The 19,198-nt window shown below is 53.5% G+C and overlaps 1 protein-coding gene across 2 annotated transcripts in view; it reads left to right on the top strand.

Moving 5' to 3' along the window:
* Positions 1-19,198, top strand: part of LOC139747104 (cadherin-related tumor suppressor-like) — a 372,508-nt gene that overhangs the window by 329,227 nt on the left and 24,083 nt on the right. The window lies entirely within an intron of this gene.

Raw genomic sequence — 19,198 nt, 5'->3', positions numbered from 1 at the left:
TCTCAGGTTGCAGCAGAAGACTGTCTCACTGTGGGCGCCTCCTCCGTCAGGTGGATTGTCTCAGGTTGCAGCAGAAGACTGTCTCACTGTGGGCACCTCCTCCGTCAGGTAGGTTGTCTCAGGTTCCGCAGACTGGCTCGCTTCGGGTGCCTCTCCCCCTCCTTCCTCCGCCACAACACGCGCTCCTTTCATTATCATAATGATAATAATCGCCTCTGATTACACCGTGAGGCAGCCGCTGGATCTTTGTCTGCTGTCATCAAAGGAGTTCCATATGATAATCATATCCACAGAAATAATGAGTTCCTCTGTACTTAAAGTATTTCATATATATATATATATATTTATATATATATGTATATATATATATATATATATATATATATATATATATATATATATATATATATATATATATATATATATATATATATATATATATATATAGTTTTCCCCTGACGTTTTGAGTGTATGAAGTATTACTCTCACGCTCTGGTGCCCATCTTGTCTTTGGTATGAACTGTCCCCCTTCGTGACTGTGACTCGTGCACGCCTGTATCTACTCGAGGACGAAGCGAATCGGGCGGGGTTTACGTGTTCCCCGTGCGCATGCTCTCTGCTGTGTGTTGTTTCCCCGATCATGTAACGCGACGGGAGGTCAATAATCTCGCGCCCTCGGCATCCGTGCCTCGAGAAGGACGTCGGTGTCCAGGAGTTCGTCCACGGGTTCGTCTTGGGACTGGTGTAGTTTCCGATCGTTCTTGACTGCATTGGATGCTCACGTCGTCTCGTAGGAGTTCGAGTCCTACCTACCACCAGCTTAGGACGAGGATGAACTCCACTTGCACTACCCCAGCTTGTCAAAGTCCCTTGCGGACGTGCCCTCCCTCCCTCCCTCCCTCCCCAGGGACTTCACGTAGCGATTACTCCGTTCCGCTACATCGTACCGGATCATGATCGAGTTTCACTGTAAATATTACTCATTTTATTGATCGCCATCTCAAGGTGGAAGATGGAGAGGCAAATGAACCCTTGGGTCGCGTCGCTCCTGCTTGTACCTAGAGCGTCATTGTGTGTGTGTGTGTGTGTGTGTGTGTGTGTGTGTGTGTGATCAGCTTCATTCACAGGTTAATGTTGGCAGGAGACATTGTGCGAGTACCCTGACCCGAGAGCTTGCCGCGGTCGACCCCCTCTCACGTTTCATCAAGCACAGTTTCGGTGTTGATGGCGTGTCGTCCCCCCAGGTGTTGCTCGCTGGTGGATTGTGGTTAGTCTCCTATTGATTTCATCGCCGCAGTGTGGTGAGGAAAACCGTAGGATACATTGTGGTGGGGTTGGATGTGAGGAAGGACGACGTCGCAATGTTGGTGGCGGTGGTGGTGGTGAGTCGTAGCGCCGGCCGAGGGAGGAGGAGGAAGAGGAGGAGGTCGCCGACCGGTACCTGACAATTTGCTCCACTGGCCCGGGTCTCCGAGGGCCAATATGGAAAGGGATCATATGTACACCCGTTTCTTTTCACCGTCCACAGATTCCGGGCTGCCGTGCCACGTTGCATTTCGCGCCTCATGTGTTGTGTCTGATGGTCACCGGATAGCGCGCCCCGCTCAGTCCTCCCGCCTCGCCCAACCTCGGGGTTTTCCCCCAGAATTTGCTGCCACACCGTCGCCTCGCTTCCCCCAGAGGTCTCCTGTCGGTGGAGAGGGATGGTCCGCCAAGGTCTCTCCCTTTTTCTCGCGTGAGCCGTATTCAGTAGAGGAAGATACGAAGTGTAGGGACCATGAACATGGGTGACTGAGGGAGGACTGATGCGGTGGTTCGTGTCAAGCAGGTTGCAGACACCCGGGGGTCGCTGGTCCTCTGCCAACACTTCCCTTGTGCACGTGTGGCCCGTCACCCTGAACCCCCCCCCCCCCCTCAGGTGCTCTCTGTTTCCCAGCACCCTACACAGAGCATCATAAGCCTCGACCCCTCACCAGACTCACTCATATTACACTCCTACTTCCTCATCGATTACTCATACCCGTCACCCTTACACATTGGAACACCTGAACAAAAAAAAAAAAAAAATTCTGCTTCGTATTATCATGACAAACTAGATATCACCTTATGAATAACTATATAACTTGAGTTACAGCAGAGATGGGACGTAAATTCATCCCAAACTCTGTATCACTCCCCTTGGACAGGGGTGAGGTGGATGAGCTGTTACAGGGACGGGACGTAGATTCATCCCAAACTCTGTATCACTCCACTGGAGCAGGGGTGAGGTGGATGAGCTATTACAGGGACGGGACGTTTATTCATCCCAAACTCTGTATCACTCCACTGGGACAGGGGTGAGGTGGATGAGCTGTTACAGGGACGGGACGTGGATTCATCCCAAACTCTGTATCACTCCACTGGGGCAGGGGTGAGGTGGATGAGCTGTTACAGGGACGGGACGTGGATTCATCCCAAACTCTGTATCACTCCACTGGGACAGGTGTGAGGTGGACTCTATTCTAACAACCTTTACTACCGGAGACGTGAACCTCCTCCCACTGTGGAGTCAAGGTCACTACAACCCCTACCTGGTGAATATATATACTTTTTCCCACATTCCCACACACTAACGGCACGACCCCCCACGCCACAAGAACGACACGGAGTGGCTCTATTTATGGTGATGAAGTCTCTGGACATACCTGTGCCTCCCTCGCTAAAGAGAATATACTTCACCCTCAGACATGAACACTTCACTCCTCACGCTTTCCAGGAATACCATGATAATCATGCCTGCATATATGTATAGCATATATCAAAAGGGGAAGAGGTATTCTCCAACTTTGGATAGGGTTCCATGAGGCTGCAGGATTGGTGACTCTTTAGGCGTCCCTGATGGCCAGAGGTGAGGCGGTGTGGGTTTGTCATGCCAGGTGTCGTGATTCCGAACGTCTCCATCAGTGTGTTGTGTACGATCAGTCACAGCAAGCAGTGATTAATGGTCCTACCTGCCAAGAATGTGTAGCACTTAAGAATTCAAACACCTGCGGGGGAGGAGGAGGAGGGAGGGAGGAAAACCGGAGTGACGGGAGGTTAGCTGGAGCGTGTCCCAAAGACAGTATGAGCTTGGAGGTTGGAGCATTGGGGGCCCTTGGGGGCGGCCGCCCGCTCATGCTCATGAGGGAGGGAGGCGGTGTAGTGCTTGAGCTGTTGGCAGTGGGAGGAGGGAAGACTGCACAACGTCATCCCTTTCCCGGCTCTGTGGTTATCTACCCCCACCCAACCCCTACCTTTTCCCTGTATCTCATTCCCTCCCCTGTAGTCTTGGTGTTCTCTCACATTGTTATCTCCCCGCACCACCACTCGGGGGGGCGCCAATAGCCATTTTCTTATTGATCATTCTGACTTTTCTTTTCACCTTGCCTTCACCCGAAGTTTGTTTTCTCCCCAGCGGCCTTCCCTACTCTCCCACCATTATTTTCATCTCACTCTTCTGCCTTATCCCTGCCACTGTTCCCCCTTACACCCACCTTATCTCCCCAGATGTCTACTGCCTCCCCACTCCCTAATACTTCCTTCTTCCTACTCCTCTTTCTCGTCCCTTCTTCCACCTAAACCTCGCTCCATTAAATAAGCCACCTCTCTCGCCTCCTCCTGCCGACCCACACCCACACACACACACACATATACAGCTCCTGAAGGCTGATTACATTCCTCAACTTCTTCGGGACGAGGAGTCACCGTTTGCCTCCCCGGGTGAGGAGGGGTTTGGTTTGCTGGTCACCATGTTACACTGATGTCGTATCTAACTTCCCAAAGCCTTGGGAAGGTTCAGAGCTTCTAAAGGGGGGTTCGAGAGATCCGAAATATACCAGCAAGGGCATCGAGCGTTCGTACCTCGCGAGATTGATACCGAAGAGTTAACTGGTCAACTGGTTCATTGGTTCACGAGCCCGTTCCGGAGTCTCTACAAGACTCCGGAACTCTAAGGGCGCGATCGTGACGTAAGAGGAGGGCCTTGCGAAGGTCTGGATTGCCTTCGATACTGATGAGAATCTCTCTCTCTCTCTCTCTCTCTCTCTCTCTCTCTCTCTCTCTCTCTCTCTCTCTCTCTCTCTCTCTCTCTCTCTCTCTCTCTCTCTCTCTCTCTCTCTCGTAAGCAGGTTATCATGCCTTACGTCAATGATATCTATTTACGTAACCATAATAAGTCGTCAAGGCCGCCGTGATCCACATCAGGCATACCTTAGGATCGAGTTGGAGGGCCTCCGCGCCCGAGCTTGAGGGGGATCGGGTACTCCCTCCCACCGCAAACACACACACACACACACACACACACACACACACACACACACACACACACACAAACTCTCCTCCTGGCTCCACTCAGTGGAGGAGGAGGAGGCTGTGGGAAGTGGAGGTCGCCGTGGTAGTTGAGGTTACCGGTAGATGGAGGGTTATAGACCACCGTCCACACCTCTTGTGCTCCGGTGAACTCCAGGATCAAACAGGACTCCACCATACTGCAGGGACCTCCCTCCTCAAGGCTACTGCCGCTTGCTACCGCTGGTCTGCGCTCCGCGCTTCAGTAAAAAACCCCGCAGGTCAATAGCATCTAACCTTCCCCTTCCCTCCTGCCTCCTGTTGGCGGTGGGCAGTCGCCTTCCCTCCCACCCCCACCGTTATCTATGTCAACAGACCCATGTATTCACCCTACTGAACTGGCTGCGATGTAGAACGTGTCGGTGGTGTGGTAGCCGCTCTCACTCACCCCTGGTAAGGACGCAACATGTCACTCAGCGTGACGTGGAGAGCAGAGGGAAAAAAAATGATACGGATTCCATTCAGAAGCTCAGTCGTGTGTGTGTGTGTGTGTGTGTGTGTGTGTTAAGAGTCCACTCTCGTTAATGTGTGTAAGGCGACGCTTGCTTGCCTGCCTGTCTGCTTGCCTGGTCGCGTCTTCATCACACGTCCGGAATGACTTTTAATTTCCAAGATTCTTCTGTGGGCAGAGGTACTGAGGGTCATTATGATGTGGTGCCCCGTTGTGGGGCGCCAGTTCCCTGTGAATCTCCCACATTCCCCAGGGCTCAGGTATCGTACCACCAGCAGAAGAAAAAAAGGAGGTAATTGAATAAAACGGGTCGTTTATGATTGTCGTTCATCTAACGTACGGAAAATGGCCAGTAGTTTTTTTTACGTCTTATCTATTGCGGAAGAAATGATTGGCTTGAAATATGGTGGGGTCGGAGTCCCTACTGACGGTGTCAGCGAAGAAGAGGGCCAGTGAGAACAGAGGGGCCTTCAGCGTGCCTCCTCGCCCTTGTTGCTCTTAATGTGCACTTGCGTTAGCACTTGTACAGCCTGGTCACAGACGGCCTCTGGTATAATGTGCTTACGTCTGCCCATAATGCGGCAGTAGCCAGCCGCCTCACGTCCCAGGAACCATCTACCACCAAGGCTTTCGATCCTATTTGAAGTTTTCACCGTCCGGGTTCGTATTGGCAGCTGCCGCCCTTCCACCTTAGCTCTCCTCCGTCAGGATGACGCACGAGCTGTGTCGCACACCTTCTCCGGCCGGGCGGGGCACACCTTGGCCTGTGCCCACCTCATGCAGCCTCCTCGTCTGCAAGACAATGAGGACGGGAAAGTAGCATTAGTGTTCGCTGTTGTCGTGGTGGTGGTGGTGGTACGAGTCGCCCGTATTGGTGTCTCTGGTGTTGGCTATGACCTCGTTTATGTGGTGGTTCACGGACGGGTACCATAAGCAGCGCTAGACGTGTATAGACCCGTCATTGGTGGTTGAGTTAGGGGTCAGCTGGCTCATGCTGGTGGAGGGAGAGGGAGGGCTGCATGTGTAGTGAGAGGGTGGAGGACAGGGACTGTGTGCGTGGAGAAACCTTACTCTGGTAATGTTGTCTTGAAGGAGCTGCACGACAGTAGTGTTGAGGCATGAGGGCTGGGTGTGAGGACACAGGTACTGGGCGCAGGAGCGATCTCCTCCCAGCTGATGGTTTTTTTCAACACGCAGGGTAAGTAAGGTCGTGGTCCAGGTCACAGCTGGGCTTGGATGTCCACCCTGACGCCACGCTCCTGTCACCAGGCTAACCCGTCCTCCCTGAAGCCACCCTTCTGTCACCAGGCTAACCTGTCCTCCTGACGCCACGCCCCCGTCACCAGGCTATCCTGTCCCTTTGACGCTATGCTCCTGTCACAAGGCTAACCTGTCCCTTTGACGCTACGCCCTTGTCACCAGGCTAACCTGTCTCCCTGACCGTGTTTCGGCCGCGAGTGTTTCCGCATCATGGCAACCTCGCCACAGCGACTACTTCTCGAAATACATTTTGGGCCCAAGTGGGCTAGGTCTAGGATGGCAACTCCAGCAACTCCTCTCCATGACCGAGCCCTTTTGTTGTCTTATCTCCGGCTATTTTCATTTTTCGGCCCTCTGCTCCCGAGAGCTTTATGTTGATTTTGTTTAGTATCGGACTGAATTGGATATGGCAGACGCCCGCTCGCTGGTCATTCGATATGGACGGAATTGGTGCATCCTTGAGTGAGTCGTGGTTAGGGGGGTGCCTCTCACGGTGGGTGTAGGGCGAGGATGGCTCTCACGATGAAGGACGAGTGAGGTGGTAGGATGGAGGGTTTTGTAGATGAGGGAAAATACAATCCCTCTCGTGGGTTTATATTTGGTTTGCGATTGACTCACGTGGTAGGAGGCGGGGTTGGGACAGTTCTAAAGGGGGATTGGCTATGGGATGAATGGGGTGGTAGGGTGGAAGGAACGTGTAGCCGAGACAGTGGAATAACGTAGAGAGGTTGAGTGTATCGTCTGAGTGAACGAGGAGGTTGGATTACTGGATGGGCTACCAAGTTGGTGGGTTCCGAGCGCGACAGTTGTCTGGCGGGGGATAACGCGAGAGGATGGCCCCGAACGTTGACATGTCCCTCGGGTACCAGACTGGGGGAAGCGACGCACCCTCGCTGCTTACTGCCGGTGCTCCTACTTCTCACACCGACTACTGTCAACGACAGCGATGGGAGGACAGCAGACATCACACTGGGTGCTGTCCACTCTCCTCCTCCTCCTCCTCCTCCTCCTCACCATCGCCAGCACCGCCGTGTTTCCTTCCAGTCGATTGGCTCAGGAGGGTTTTGCCCCATTCCCCCATCCTCCCAAGGGATCATATTACCTCCAGACGTCAAGGATGACTCTCTCTCTCTCTCTCTCTCTCTCTCTCTCTCTCTCTCTCTCTCTCTCTCTCTCTCTCTCTCTCTCTCTCTCCCCGACTACAGGCCGCGTCAAAGGCTGCGACGGGCGTAGAGCAGCAACAGTACGTGCACCGCTTCCCTCCATTCACGGACGGACGGACGGCCGTGGTAGAGGACGGTGGGAGGGCCGTGCCGTTGCCTGGCGAAGCAGGTGTGAGTGTGATTTCCAAGGGGTATGTGTGCAGGTATCTTAGACTGGGCCGGTCTCCTGACGGGGGTTGTGGCTGACCTCACACCACAGGCTTGCCCGTTGCGCCCCCCTCCTCCTCCCGCTGATGCTATTCTTCCTGCTCTTGCTTCTCCGACGTCTCCCATTTATGACTTCCTCTGTACCGTGTAACTCTTAACCTCACTACAGGAGTCGCACTGCACTTCTAGTCTATCATCTGCCCTTGGATCATCCAGTCCCCTACAGCGCTTGCCCTCTGGTCACTTCTGACGGTATATTTCATTTCGACTCGTTGTCCCCATTGTCTCATTACCCATCCTTGGCCTGCAGTGCCCATCCTTTATCGTCTTGTATTCCTTCCTTCCTTCCTCCTCCTCCTCCTCCTCCTCCTCCTCCTCCTCCTCCTCCTTCTGCCTCTTCTTCTTCTTCACTCTCCTCTCCTCTCCTCTCCCAGCCCCCGACGAGGCAGGAGTTCAACGCTCTCGAGTTAAAAGTTTTTTTCTCTCTCTCTCCTCCTGCCGTAATGTTTTGGTGAATTAATAAGGGCTGTGCTCTCGCAGTTGGAGAGTAATTGGCATGTCACTTACCCATTATGACTGTCCTCTCCTGGCTTGGCATGAAGCCCGCCAGACGCCAGCAACCCTCCACACACACACACACACACACACACACACACACACACACACACACACACACACACACACACACACACATACACGCACACACACCACCACCACTACCTTCCTTCCAGGGACCCGGTGTGATGTGGGGGCCCAGTCTGGTGTAGGGCCCGGCAGACGCCGTCTCCCACATACCACTACCTACCCTTTAGGGGGGCCCCGGTGTGGAGTGGGGGAGGGGCGCGCCCCGGTACAGGCCGTCCCTCACCACCACCTATCCTCCAGGAGAACCTGGTGTGGCGTGAGACCCGCTCCTGCGTGGTACCCGGTCTAGTACGAGTCCCGGAATGGTGAGGGAGGAGGAGGAGGAGGAGAGTCCCTCTTTTCTAATGTGGGGCCCGGTCTGGTGTGGGTTCCGGCAGACATTAACCCTCCCTCTCCTCCTCCTCCTCCTCCTCCTCCTCCTCCTCCTCCTCCTCCTTCTCCCCACCCTCCCCCCTAACCTACAACCAACCTACCCAGGCCCCTCAGGCCGGCCGGCAAAGGGCACATGGGAGGTGTAATATCCTTGGGAGACTTGCTACCCTGGTACACTCCACTCCCCCAACTCCCAACTCACACACCCCCGGGTGAGGTACCATGACCTGGGGGGGTCCTTGGGACCTGGGACCTGGGAGGTTCATGGGACTGCAGGGGAGGGGGTTCCTGGGACCTGGGACCGTCAAGTAGAGAGATGGTATAGAACTATGTGCGTATAGATAGGGTCGGGAGGGCACTGGGAGTGTGGGCCAGGTGCCTCCCTCACGCCAGGGGCATCAGCAGGTGTGTCCTTGATGCCAAGGCTTCAGCAGGTGTGGGGTCCGAGGGGGGTCTTCGTCAAGGATCGAACTTTCGGACTGGACTTTGTCCAAAAGGCTGGGGTGAACTGGGATGCACCTCTCCCCCCAAATACGGAAACAGTATTTCATGTGAACATGAAAATTGCTTTTGTGATGGGTGAGCGTCTGCAGGGGGAAAACACAAAACAGTTTTCTATTCTTTCCCCCCTCCTCCGATTTTTTTTTTCTTTTTTTTTTTTTCTTTTTTTTTTTTTTGAGGCAATCGTAAGTTCAAGATTATTTGACTCCGGGAAGAGGCCGCGGGGGAGTGGTTGACCCGAGAACGATGATGTAGGATGCGCAAAGATTTAGAGAAATGGTAGAGACGAGATTTTAAAGCGTTTTCTTCTCTCTCTTCTTTTTCACCTGAGAGAAATGGGCAATCTTCAAGCACTTTGCTTTTGATGTCTCGAGTGCGTCAAATCTTGACGGCATCCATGGAAGAACGTAAAGTGGGAGAACGGAGTGGAGAGGAACGTGGGCGTTTATGGGAGAATAGTCTTGCGTGAGCCTATGATTACTGAGCCCGCATGATGTACCCGGGATGAACAGAAAAGAAATCGAGTGATTAAAGCTGCGGGGAAGGCCATATGAGGGAAACTTGGCGGGAAGAGCTTGATGCCAGACCCTGAGCGTCCCACTCACGGTACCAGGAGACTGGTTGGTGTGGACGTGGCTGTATGCGCTGTTCTAACAGAGGTTGTTTACGTGCCAGGTCCCAGCACACATACACACAAGCGTGACCGAGGCTAGTCCCCGTCAGCCTACGTAAGTAGGAAAGCTATACAGTAGTGGGTGAGACTACGTGGCTCTGACGGCGCTAACTTTAGCGTTGGGCAACAGCGTTTCATACCACATCCCTGGTAACGAGTGCTAACCTGGCCGCCTATATAAAGGTGCCATGGGTCGGCGTGTGAGTGGTGACGCGTGAACTGGTGGTCAGCAACCATTAGGGTGCCGTATGTATATTGACATTAGGGATTGTGCGCTGCCGCATACAGCTGTATCAGGCAATACATGTTACCACATACAGCTGTATGAGGCAATACATGTTACCACATACAGCTGTATGAGGCAATACATGTTACCACATACAGCTGTATCAGGCAGTACATGTTACCACATACAGCTGCATCGTTTAATACATGTTATCACATACAGCTGTATCAGGCAATACATGTTACCACATACAGCTGTATCAGGCAATACATGTTACCACATACAGGTGTGTCAGGCAATACATGTTACCACTTACAGGTGTATCGGGAAATACATGTTGCCACATACAGCTGTATCAGGAAATACATGTTACCACATTCAGCTGTATCAGGAACTGTCAAATGCTATGCACAGTTGTATCAAAGTATTGTGTCTCGTGCAACTGTATCAGGGCCAATATGGTACCACATACAGCTGTATTATACACAATACAGTACTACATACATCTGTATCATTGAGTGCACGAGTGTATCAAGGACTATGAGGTGCCACAGATAACTGTATCAGGGACTATGAGGTGCCACAGATAACTGTATCAGGGACTATGAGGTGCCACAGATAACTGTATCAGGGACTATGAGGTGCCACAGATAATTGTATCAGGGACTCATCGGTGCCTTACAGAACTGTATGAAGAACTCTGTGGCGCCTTATACAACTGTATCATGGACCATATGGCGCCTCATGCAACTGCCTCACGGGCTGTGGTGATGTCACATACAGCGACGCCTTGGGTACGCGGCGCCACAAGCGACGCACAAGGACGTGTGAGGAGGACGGAGGGAGGGAAGGAGGAGGAGGGCCTGGCGAACGCCAGTGATATTGAGGAGTGAGGCAAGGATGGTACTTCATTAACCAGTGATGTCCTGGTGTAAGTGAGGGTGAGGCACATCAGTGAGTCGGGTCAGATTGAGGCGTGGCTGATGACACAAGGGGGGGGGGGGGCGCTTGTTATGATGCTCCCGGGCCTCCTCCCGTCCCTCAACATTAGCCCCAGAAAGTAAGTGGCCCCACGGTGGTTAAGTAGCGTCATTATGTGCAATTATGAATGCGTACTTCTAGGTGGACAAGAGCCCTCTGTCTCCCCCCATGAAAACTAATGTCTGGGGAGATTCCGCGGAGTTACACGTATGTATATATATATATAGTGGCCTTAATATGGCGGTGGATCCAAGGGGATTTCGCTCCAGCTGGAAATGCTACTCTGTTCGGTAAGCGAGGCAGCGACACGGCCGTTCAGAGGGTCAGGTAGGTGGTAGATGAGACAGAGGGCCTCCTCCACCTCCTCTCCTCCCTCCCTCAGGTATTTGAGTATGGAAGTGTACTCCGGAGTGGGAGGGAAGCGACGAGAGAGGGGCGGAATGAGAGAGAGTGAGTGTGTGGTGGTGGAGGCCCCCAGGATCTTGTTGATGTGGTGGTAAGCAGGAACCATGCTGGGATCTGACCCGCCCCGCACTGGCCTGCCGCACTTCCCTGTACCGCGCCTCTCCTGCCATGTCTGTCTTCACTACCACGTCCTCCAGCCCGTCTGTCTCCAACTGCCACGTCCTCCAGCACGTCTATCTTCACTAACACGTTCTCCAGCCCGTCTGTCTCCAACTACCACGTCCTCCAGTCCGTTTATCTTCACTACCACGTCCCCCAGCCTGTCTGTCTTCACTACAACGTCCTCCAGCACGTCTATCTTCACTACCACGTCCTCCAGACCCTCCACCGTCACTGTCACGTCCTCCATCCCTCACCTTCGCTACCACGTCCTCCAGACCACTACCACGTCCTCCAACCCTCACCTTCGCTACCACGTCCTCCAGCCCTCACCTTCACTATCACGTCCTCCATCCCTCACCTTCGCCACCACGTCCTCCAGACCACTACCACGTCCTCCAACCCTCACCTTCGCTACCACGTCCTCCAGACCTCACCTTCACTACCATGTCCTCCAGCTCTTACCTTCACTATCACGTCCTCCAGCCCTCACCTCCACTACCACGTCCTAAGACCTCCTCTTCGCCGTCACGTCCCCAGCCCACGTCGTCCAGCATTCATCTTCACCGCCTGGTCTCCTGCCCTTACCATACGCCACCAATCATGTCCATCCACACACCAACCCCAGCCACGCCCACACCTCTCACGCCCACAGTACTCCCTCCCACCATACCTACATGCGCCCCGCCCAGACCCCCTACTGCTACCCATGGCCGCGCCCACGCCGCCCACGCCCACTACCCCATCACTCATACCGTTCGTGCCATCCAACTCATACCATGGATGCCCGAACCAGACGCCGTCTAGTGCAGATCACCCACGCCCACACCACCCATTCTCCCGCCACCCACGCCCACGCCACCTGGGCTCCCACCACCCACGCCTACACCACCCGAGCTCCCAGCCCCTACGCCCACACCACCCAGCTTTCCACCACCCATGGCCATACAGCCCACGCCCACAGACGCACACAGCACCTACGCCCACACCACCACACCCACACCAACACATGACTTCCACCAAGTAGCCAAAGAACCCTCCATCCCACACTGTCCATTGCCCGCGTCCAAAGCAAATGCCAGGGGTTTGTGTGTGTGTGTGTGTGTGTGACACTGTCCCGTGCAGAACGCGGCCCAGAGCCCCTTCTAACCCTAGTCTTGGCCACATTCGGAGAGCAAGGTGTGTGTGTGTGTGTGTGTGTGTGTGTGTGTGTGTGTGTGTGTACCAGGTGCCACGACGTATGGCCCCAGCCAAACCAGCCTGGCATGTAATCATCCACGGGAACCGTTGACTCTTAAGTTCATCTCGCCAGCCACTGCTGTCCTACGGCCATTTACTCACGACGACACCGTCACCAAGTTACGTTGCTTCGTATTGTCTGTCCACCTGCCTGTCTGACTGTCAGTAGCTTTCCGTCTATTTATCTAATCTGTGTCTTATGTCTGTGTATCTGTCTATCTGTTTCTTATACCTACCTATCTGTCAATCTATCCATCTATCTATCTGTCTACCTGGCCATCAGTCTATCCATCTATCTATCTATCTGTTTATCTATCTTATCCATATATCTTTCTATCTATCTGTCTATCTGTTTCTTATATTTATCTATCTATCTATCTACATATCTACAATTATTCAAGAAAGATTGTTTTAGGTTGTTTTTGTAGGTACACGGGTCGTATGTCGAGGGAGCAATCCCATCTTTACAACCGTGAAGTTGTGTTTACAACAGGGCATAACAGAGCATCTTGAACCCCGTTTTCTATCAATGCTTCTGATCTCCCAGATGTCATAGAAAACCGGGAAAGATACGCCCACTTGTAAAGGCTACCCCTGGGACTGTTCATCACATGTTCGGAAGAACACATTGTTTAAGAGTGCTGTTATCTTTATGTTCACAATTCATCCTGTCTGCTCCTTATTCATTCCCGTCGCCACCCCGCCACACATGAAATGACAAACCCCTCTCCCTCCCTCCCCCCAGCATGTGCGCGAAAGGTAGCGCCAGGAAAAGACAACAAAGGCCACATTCGTTCTTTGATCAGTTGGTTCTCTGGTAGGAGAGGGACGCCGCCAGCCGTCTGTTGTGTCCGTTATGTTCGGTAGTGTATGATCGACCCAGCTGGGCGGGCGTCATGCAGTGGATCACCTGCACGTATTCGTGGTTCCGAAGCCTCGTTCAAGTGGCCCACTTCGCCGCGGGTCGTTCGGTCGATCAGCTTCGGATTATCTGAGGGAGAAGATCTGGATGATTTGGTCGAGTGGGTGAGCAGATCTGGATGATTTGGTCGAGTGGGTGAACAGATCTGGATGATTTTGTCGAGTGGGTGAACAGATCTGGATGATTTGGTCGAGTGGGTGAGCAGATCTCGATGATTTGGTCGAGTGGGTGAACAGATCTGGATGATTTGGTCGAGTGGGTGAACAGATCTGGATGATTTTGTCGAGTGGGTGAGCAGATCTGGATGATTTGGTCGAGTGGGTGAGCAGATCTCGATGATTTGGTCGAGTGGGTGAACAGATCTGGATGATTTGGTCGAGTGGGTGAACAGATCTGGATGATTTGGTCGAGTGGGTGAGCAGATCTGGATGATTTGGTCGAGTGGATGAGCAGATCTGGATGATTTGGTCGAGTGGGTGAACAGATCTGGATGATTTGGTCGAGTGGGTGAACAGATCTGGATGATTTGGTCGAGTGGGTGAGCAGATCTGGATGATTTGGTCGAGTGGGTGAACAGATCTGGATGATTTGGTTGAGTGGGTGAGCAGATCTGGATGATTTGGTCGAGTGGGTGAGCCGATCTGGATGATTTCGTCGAGTGGTTCACCTTTTTTCGGGGTGACACATTATGGGACCATATAGTTTTCGATAACTGAACCAGAAGGCATCCGGATAATCCAACAGGTTCCCTCCTACGCCTGGATAATTTATCTACTGCGAGTCCAATCCTGGATAATTGGAGGGAAAAGGACTAGTTTATGGATGATCCGTCGTCGCGTTGGAGAAAGTCCACCTCCGGATAATTCGTCGAGCGGACAATCTCACTGCGGTTAATTCCTCCCTTGATTCACTAGGGCCTCCTGGATAATTCAGCGAGCGAGATCCGCCAGTTGGGGTTAATTAACCGGGGCGGCCATCTATCTCTGGACTATTGAACGGACGGACGTACGTCTAAATCTTGGCGGCGGCGTTGTGAGGTGAGGTGAGGTGAGGGTGAGGGTGGTTGGATGGGGATGGGGGGAGTTGAGCGGAGGAGCATTGGCGGCCAGTACATCAAAGTAATCGAAGCCACCCCCCCCTTCCTCCTCCTCCTTGCCCCTTCCTTCCTTACCCCCGCCCCGCTAAATCTGTGCGTCTATGAAGGGCCGGGCAATTACGGTGACGGGGCCTCCGAGGGGGGCCCCCGGTGAGTAGCATCGGAATCTCCTCATTATGACGGTGTCCGCCTCATCACACGACACCGCCGTTACCTGCGAGTAGTTCTCATACGCGTCCGCCGCCACGTCGCCGCAAAAGCGGGACCACGCCGGTGGAGAGAGCGCGTGGGTAGAGGAGCCAGGGCGCAGTGAAGAGGTAAAAAGCGCCTGCGAAGACGGAGGAGACTCACTCGGACCTCCGTCAGGAGGATGGAGGGAGAAAACCACCACCGCACGTCCCCCCCCCCCCCCCTGCGGGAGGAGTGTGAGGCCGGAGGTGGATGAGAGAGAGAGAGAGGGGGGGGGGATAGGGGGAGAAAGGTCCGGGGCCTGGCCCTCCGGGCGCCAGGTAAAGTGTTTCACAAAAGGTCTTCTGGCCCGTCATGACGGCCGCCACTTCTGGCCTGTGTAAATAACTCAAGAATGACGAATGCCTCCTCCTTCCCCCCCCCCCCCCCCCACCCTCCTCCTCCTCCCGCACCAGCGCCCGCCGTAAATCGTTGTAGTTCTGTTGTCTCAGATTAATCCTTCCCATCCTGCGGCGTCTCAAGTCGGGGACAGGTGCGTGGAGGGGGCCCCGCGCGCCTGTTCCCCGGGTAGGGTCGGCCCCCGCGAAAGGGCGCAAGCGGCAGGAGGAGGATGGAGGTCTCAAGGGCAGAGAGTGGACACTATGAACCCCTGTCGAAGCTCTGGAAGCCCCTCATTCCAGTCACTTCAGACTAGGATGCTCGCAAGGGGCTTCACGACCCACTTGCCTCAGTCACTCCGGGGCTGGATGTTCGCTAGGGGCTTCACGACCCACTTGCCTCAGTCACTCCGGGGCTGGATGTTCGCTAGGGGCTTCACGACCCACTTGCCCATAGTCACTCCGGGGCAGAACTCTCGCTGGAGACCACGTTCCTCACCACCGCCATCCCAGATGAGTGCCGATAGACACCGTAACTTACCAGAGGCGACACTGGACCATATATAGGTATATATGATAGGCCGGGAGCGTGACGTTACACTCGTATATCATGGCCGGCAGCCTCCACACCGTTCCCCCTGGCCCCGCCTCCCTCCCTCCTTCCCTCCTTCCCTCCCTCCCTTCATATATAATTCTGACCCGTCATGGGTGGCCAACAGCCGCCCCTCGGCCTACCCGCGCACCGTAACGCCCTTGGCCCCGGCCGCCTCGTCCCCTATACCTTCACCGCTCGGAGCCGAGGGAGCGGAAGAGATGTGTGTGTGTTCGACAGCAGCACCAGCTGGAGGAAGAGCTCCTCTCCACTCAAGGTAGCTGGGGCAGGTGGGTGAAGGCGGCCCAGGTGGTTACTCCGTCACGCAGCCCTGTTGCTCCCTACGTCTAACGAACTGCTTGCTCACTGGGATGGCTTCCACCTTCACATCTCGCTCACCAAGAAGGAAACGCAGTTCTTGTCTTCAGCAATACCCTGGTATACACCAAACGCAAGGGGGTTGGCGAAGACTGTTGGGTGTTCCGCCACGAGATACAAGAAACGCCCGAGAGAAACATTTAAGAGAAAACTTGGTGCGTGGTTGAAGTCATTCCCAGACGAACCCAGGACTGAATAGCGTCTAAAGAGGTTAGCATCGGGAGAGAACGGGAGTTGTTCTTCAGGCAAGACGCGCGGTGAGCGCTACTCGCTACCTCTCTCTCTCTCTCTCTCTCTCTCTCTCTCTCTCTCTCTCTCTCTCTCTCTCTCTCTCTCTCTCTCTCTCTCTCTCTCTCTCTCTCTCTCTCTCTCTCTCTCTCTCTCTCTCTCTCTCCCCAAACGGCCAGGACGGTGATGGAGCCGCCAGCGCCACAGTGGGCAAGGACCTGCTTCCTAGGAAGATAATAAGAGATTTCAGAGAGTTAGGCCAGATGGAGGTAAGATGGAGTAAGGCTGGTGGAGGTAGGGTGGAGTAGAGAGGGTGGAATGTCTGCGTGAGATAGGGTGGAGTAGGGAGGGATGAACGTCTGGTGGAGGTACGATGGAGTAGGGGAGAGTGGAAAGCCTGGTGGAAGTAGGATCGAGTGGGGAGGATGAAGGTGGGCTGGTGGAGTTACGGTGGAATAGGGAGAGGGGAGATTGGAGAGGGTTAGCGAAAGCTAGGGTGGAGCAGCAAAGAAGGACAGTTAACGGGGGGGACCTAATGGTCCATGACGAGGTTATCTGCAGTCCTAATCTCAATTGTGGGAGACACAGGATAGTAAAGCAGAGAGCACCTCCCCACCCCACCTCTCCCTCTGGCTCAACCGCCGGCCAGGGAGATAAGGTGAGGCGAAGCACCATCCAGTATGGAGAAAGTATGCGTACTGCCATGCAAATCTGATCGGAAATTGTGAATGGGGAAAAATGGTTCCTCGCGGTGACCAGAGAACTGCTCTCCTGCGGCTGGACTGTGAAGAAGAAGAAAAAAAATATGTGAATTAATTCTTGAAGCAGAACTGATTGCTGCTGAAAAAAATACATCATTGAAGTATTTGTGTAGCCTTAATTTGAAGGCGTTTATAGTCCTTGCCTTTTGTATTCCAATGTTCTTTTTTTTTCTTTCTTTCTTTCGCAAATCTACAGCTGAAGATGTGTGGTTGGGCATCGGCGCTGCTAAATCATGTTCCTTTTAGCTTCATACTTTTTTTTCCTTCTTTTTTTTCGTTCATTGAATCTCATTCGTAATTAGATAATGATTTTGGTGTCTGAATCTCTCTTCTTCAGGCTTCCCCCCCCCCCCCCCCCCCTCAGCGAAGGAAATAGTTTCGTTGCTCCTCTTTGAATTCGTTCAGGTTTTTCTTCATCTTTCATTACGTTCGATGAAAAGAGCATAAGAATGTTCTGCAAATGAGAAGTGTGCAGGTGGAGATAGGGTGGAGTACAGAAGGTAGGAGCTGGTGGAGGTAGAGTGGATTCGCGAGGGTGGAGACAAGTGGAAGTTGAATGGAGCAGCGAGGATGGGGGAGCGAGTAGAGTCAGGGTGGAGCAACGAGGGTTTGGAGCAGGTGGAGGAGGTAGGGTGGAGTAACGAGGGATGGGAGCAGATGGAGGTGGTATGGTGGAGTAACGAGGGGTGGGATCAGGTAGAGGAGGTAAGACGGAGGCTGGTGGAGGAGGTCGGGGTGGAGTCACCAGGCCTCCTGGCTCCCCTTCCCTCCTTCCCTCCCCCACTCCTCCCACACTGGATACACCGCCTGTCAAAGTAACCAGTGTTTATATTTCCGCATCTCCATTTCTGATGCTTTTATAAGTATTCAAACTGCTAGCCGGAATTTATTGGTTAATGATGTACGTGGGGGCCAATTACTCCGGAATTCCATGATCCTTAGTGGTGGTTACAAATTATATACAATCAAAAGGAATTTTATTAAAATATGTGATGCATTAAAGCAAAGTTAATGTTGCTGTAAGACGGACTCCATGCGCATCTCCGTCGCCAAGCAGTTTACGGCCTAGAACTGGCTAGACTCGGTTGCCAGCAGTGGGTGGGTCTCTGTTTTCGCAATGGGACGCTGCTAGACGCGGCCTCAACTGCAGGGCTGGACGCGGCCTCAACTGCAGGGCTGGACGCGGCCTCAACTGCAGGGCTGGACGCGTCCTCAACTGCAGGGCTGGACGCGTCCTCAACTGCAGGGCTGGACGCGACCTCAACTGCAGGGCTGGACGCGGCCTCAACTACATGGCTAGACGCGGCCTCAACTGCAGGGCTGGACGCGGCCTCAGCTGCAGGGCTAGACGCGGCCTCAACTGCAGGGCTTGACGCGACCTCAACTGCAGAGCTGGACGCGACCTCAACTGCAGGGCTGGACGCGGCCTCAACTGGAGGCAGGAGTAATGTTAGAAGTTCCCAGTGTGGGCTGCATCGTATGAGGTTTATCTTGACTGAGGTGGAGGAAAGGCTGGGTTGGGTATGGAAAGTGTGTGTGTGTGTGTGTGCGTGTGTGTGCGTGTGTGTGTGTGTCTGTGTGTGTGTGTGTGTGTGTGTGTGTGTGTGTGTGTGTGTGTGTGTGTGTGTGTGTGTGGAGGGAGGCGGGGAAAAGAGAAACGAGAAGTTTGGGAACGTGGGGACGAGAGATACACTGAGATTGTCGATGTCAGGAGAGATACCCAGACGGGTCTCCCAAATTAAGTGTGGTCTCTCGAGGGCGGTATCACTGCTTGCTGAGATAATCCAGGACGAAAGTGAGAACATGAGGACCAGGGTGGCTTGAAGGGCTTAGAACATGAGTGAACATGACCGTGTTGGGTACAAATGTTGAAGTGAAAATGACGGTGCCTGCCACGGACAGGTGTGGTGTAGAAGGGTAATTACATCAGGTGAGAACACCTCGGACCATATTATTACAGGTGAGGATTAGGACCCACTAAATCTCATCCCAGAGGAAAGTGAAAAAA

Source organism: Panulirus ornatus, chromosome 67 (genome assembly GCF_036320965.1).
Source record: "Panulirus ornatus isolate Po-2019 chromosome 67, ASM3632096v1, whole genome shotgun sequence".
Lineage (NCBI taxonomy): Eukaryota > Metazoa > Arthropoda > Malacostraca > Decapoda > Palinuridae > Panulirus > Panulirus ornatus.
Note: the sequence above shows the minus strand (reverse complement) of the source record. Positions and strands in the feature narration are given on the sequence as shown.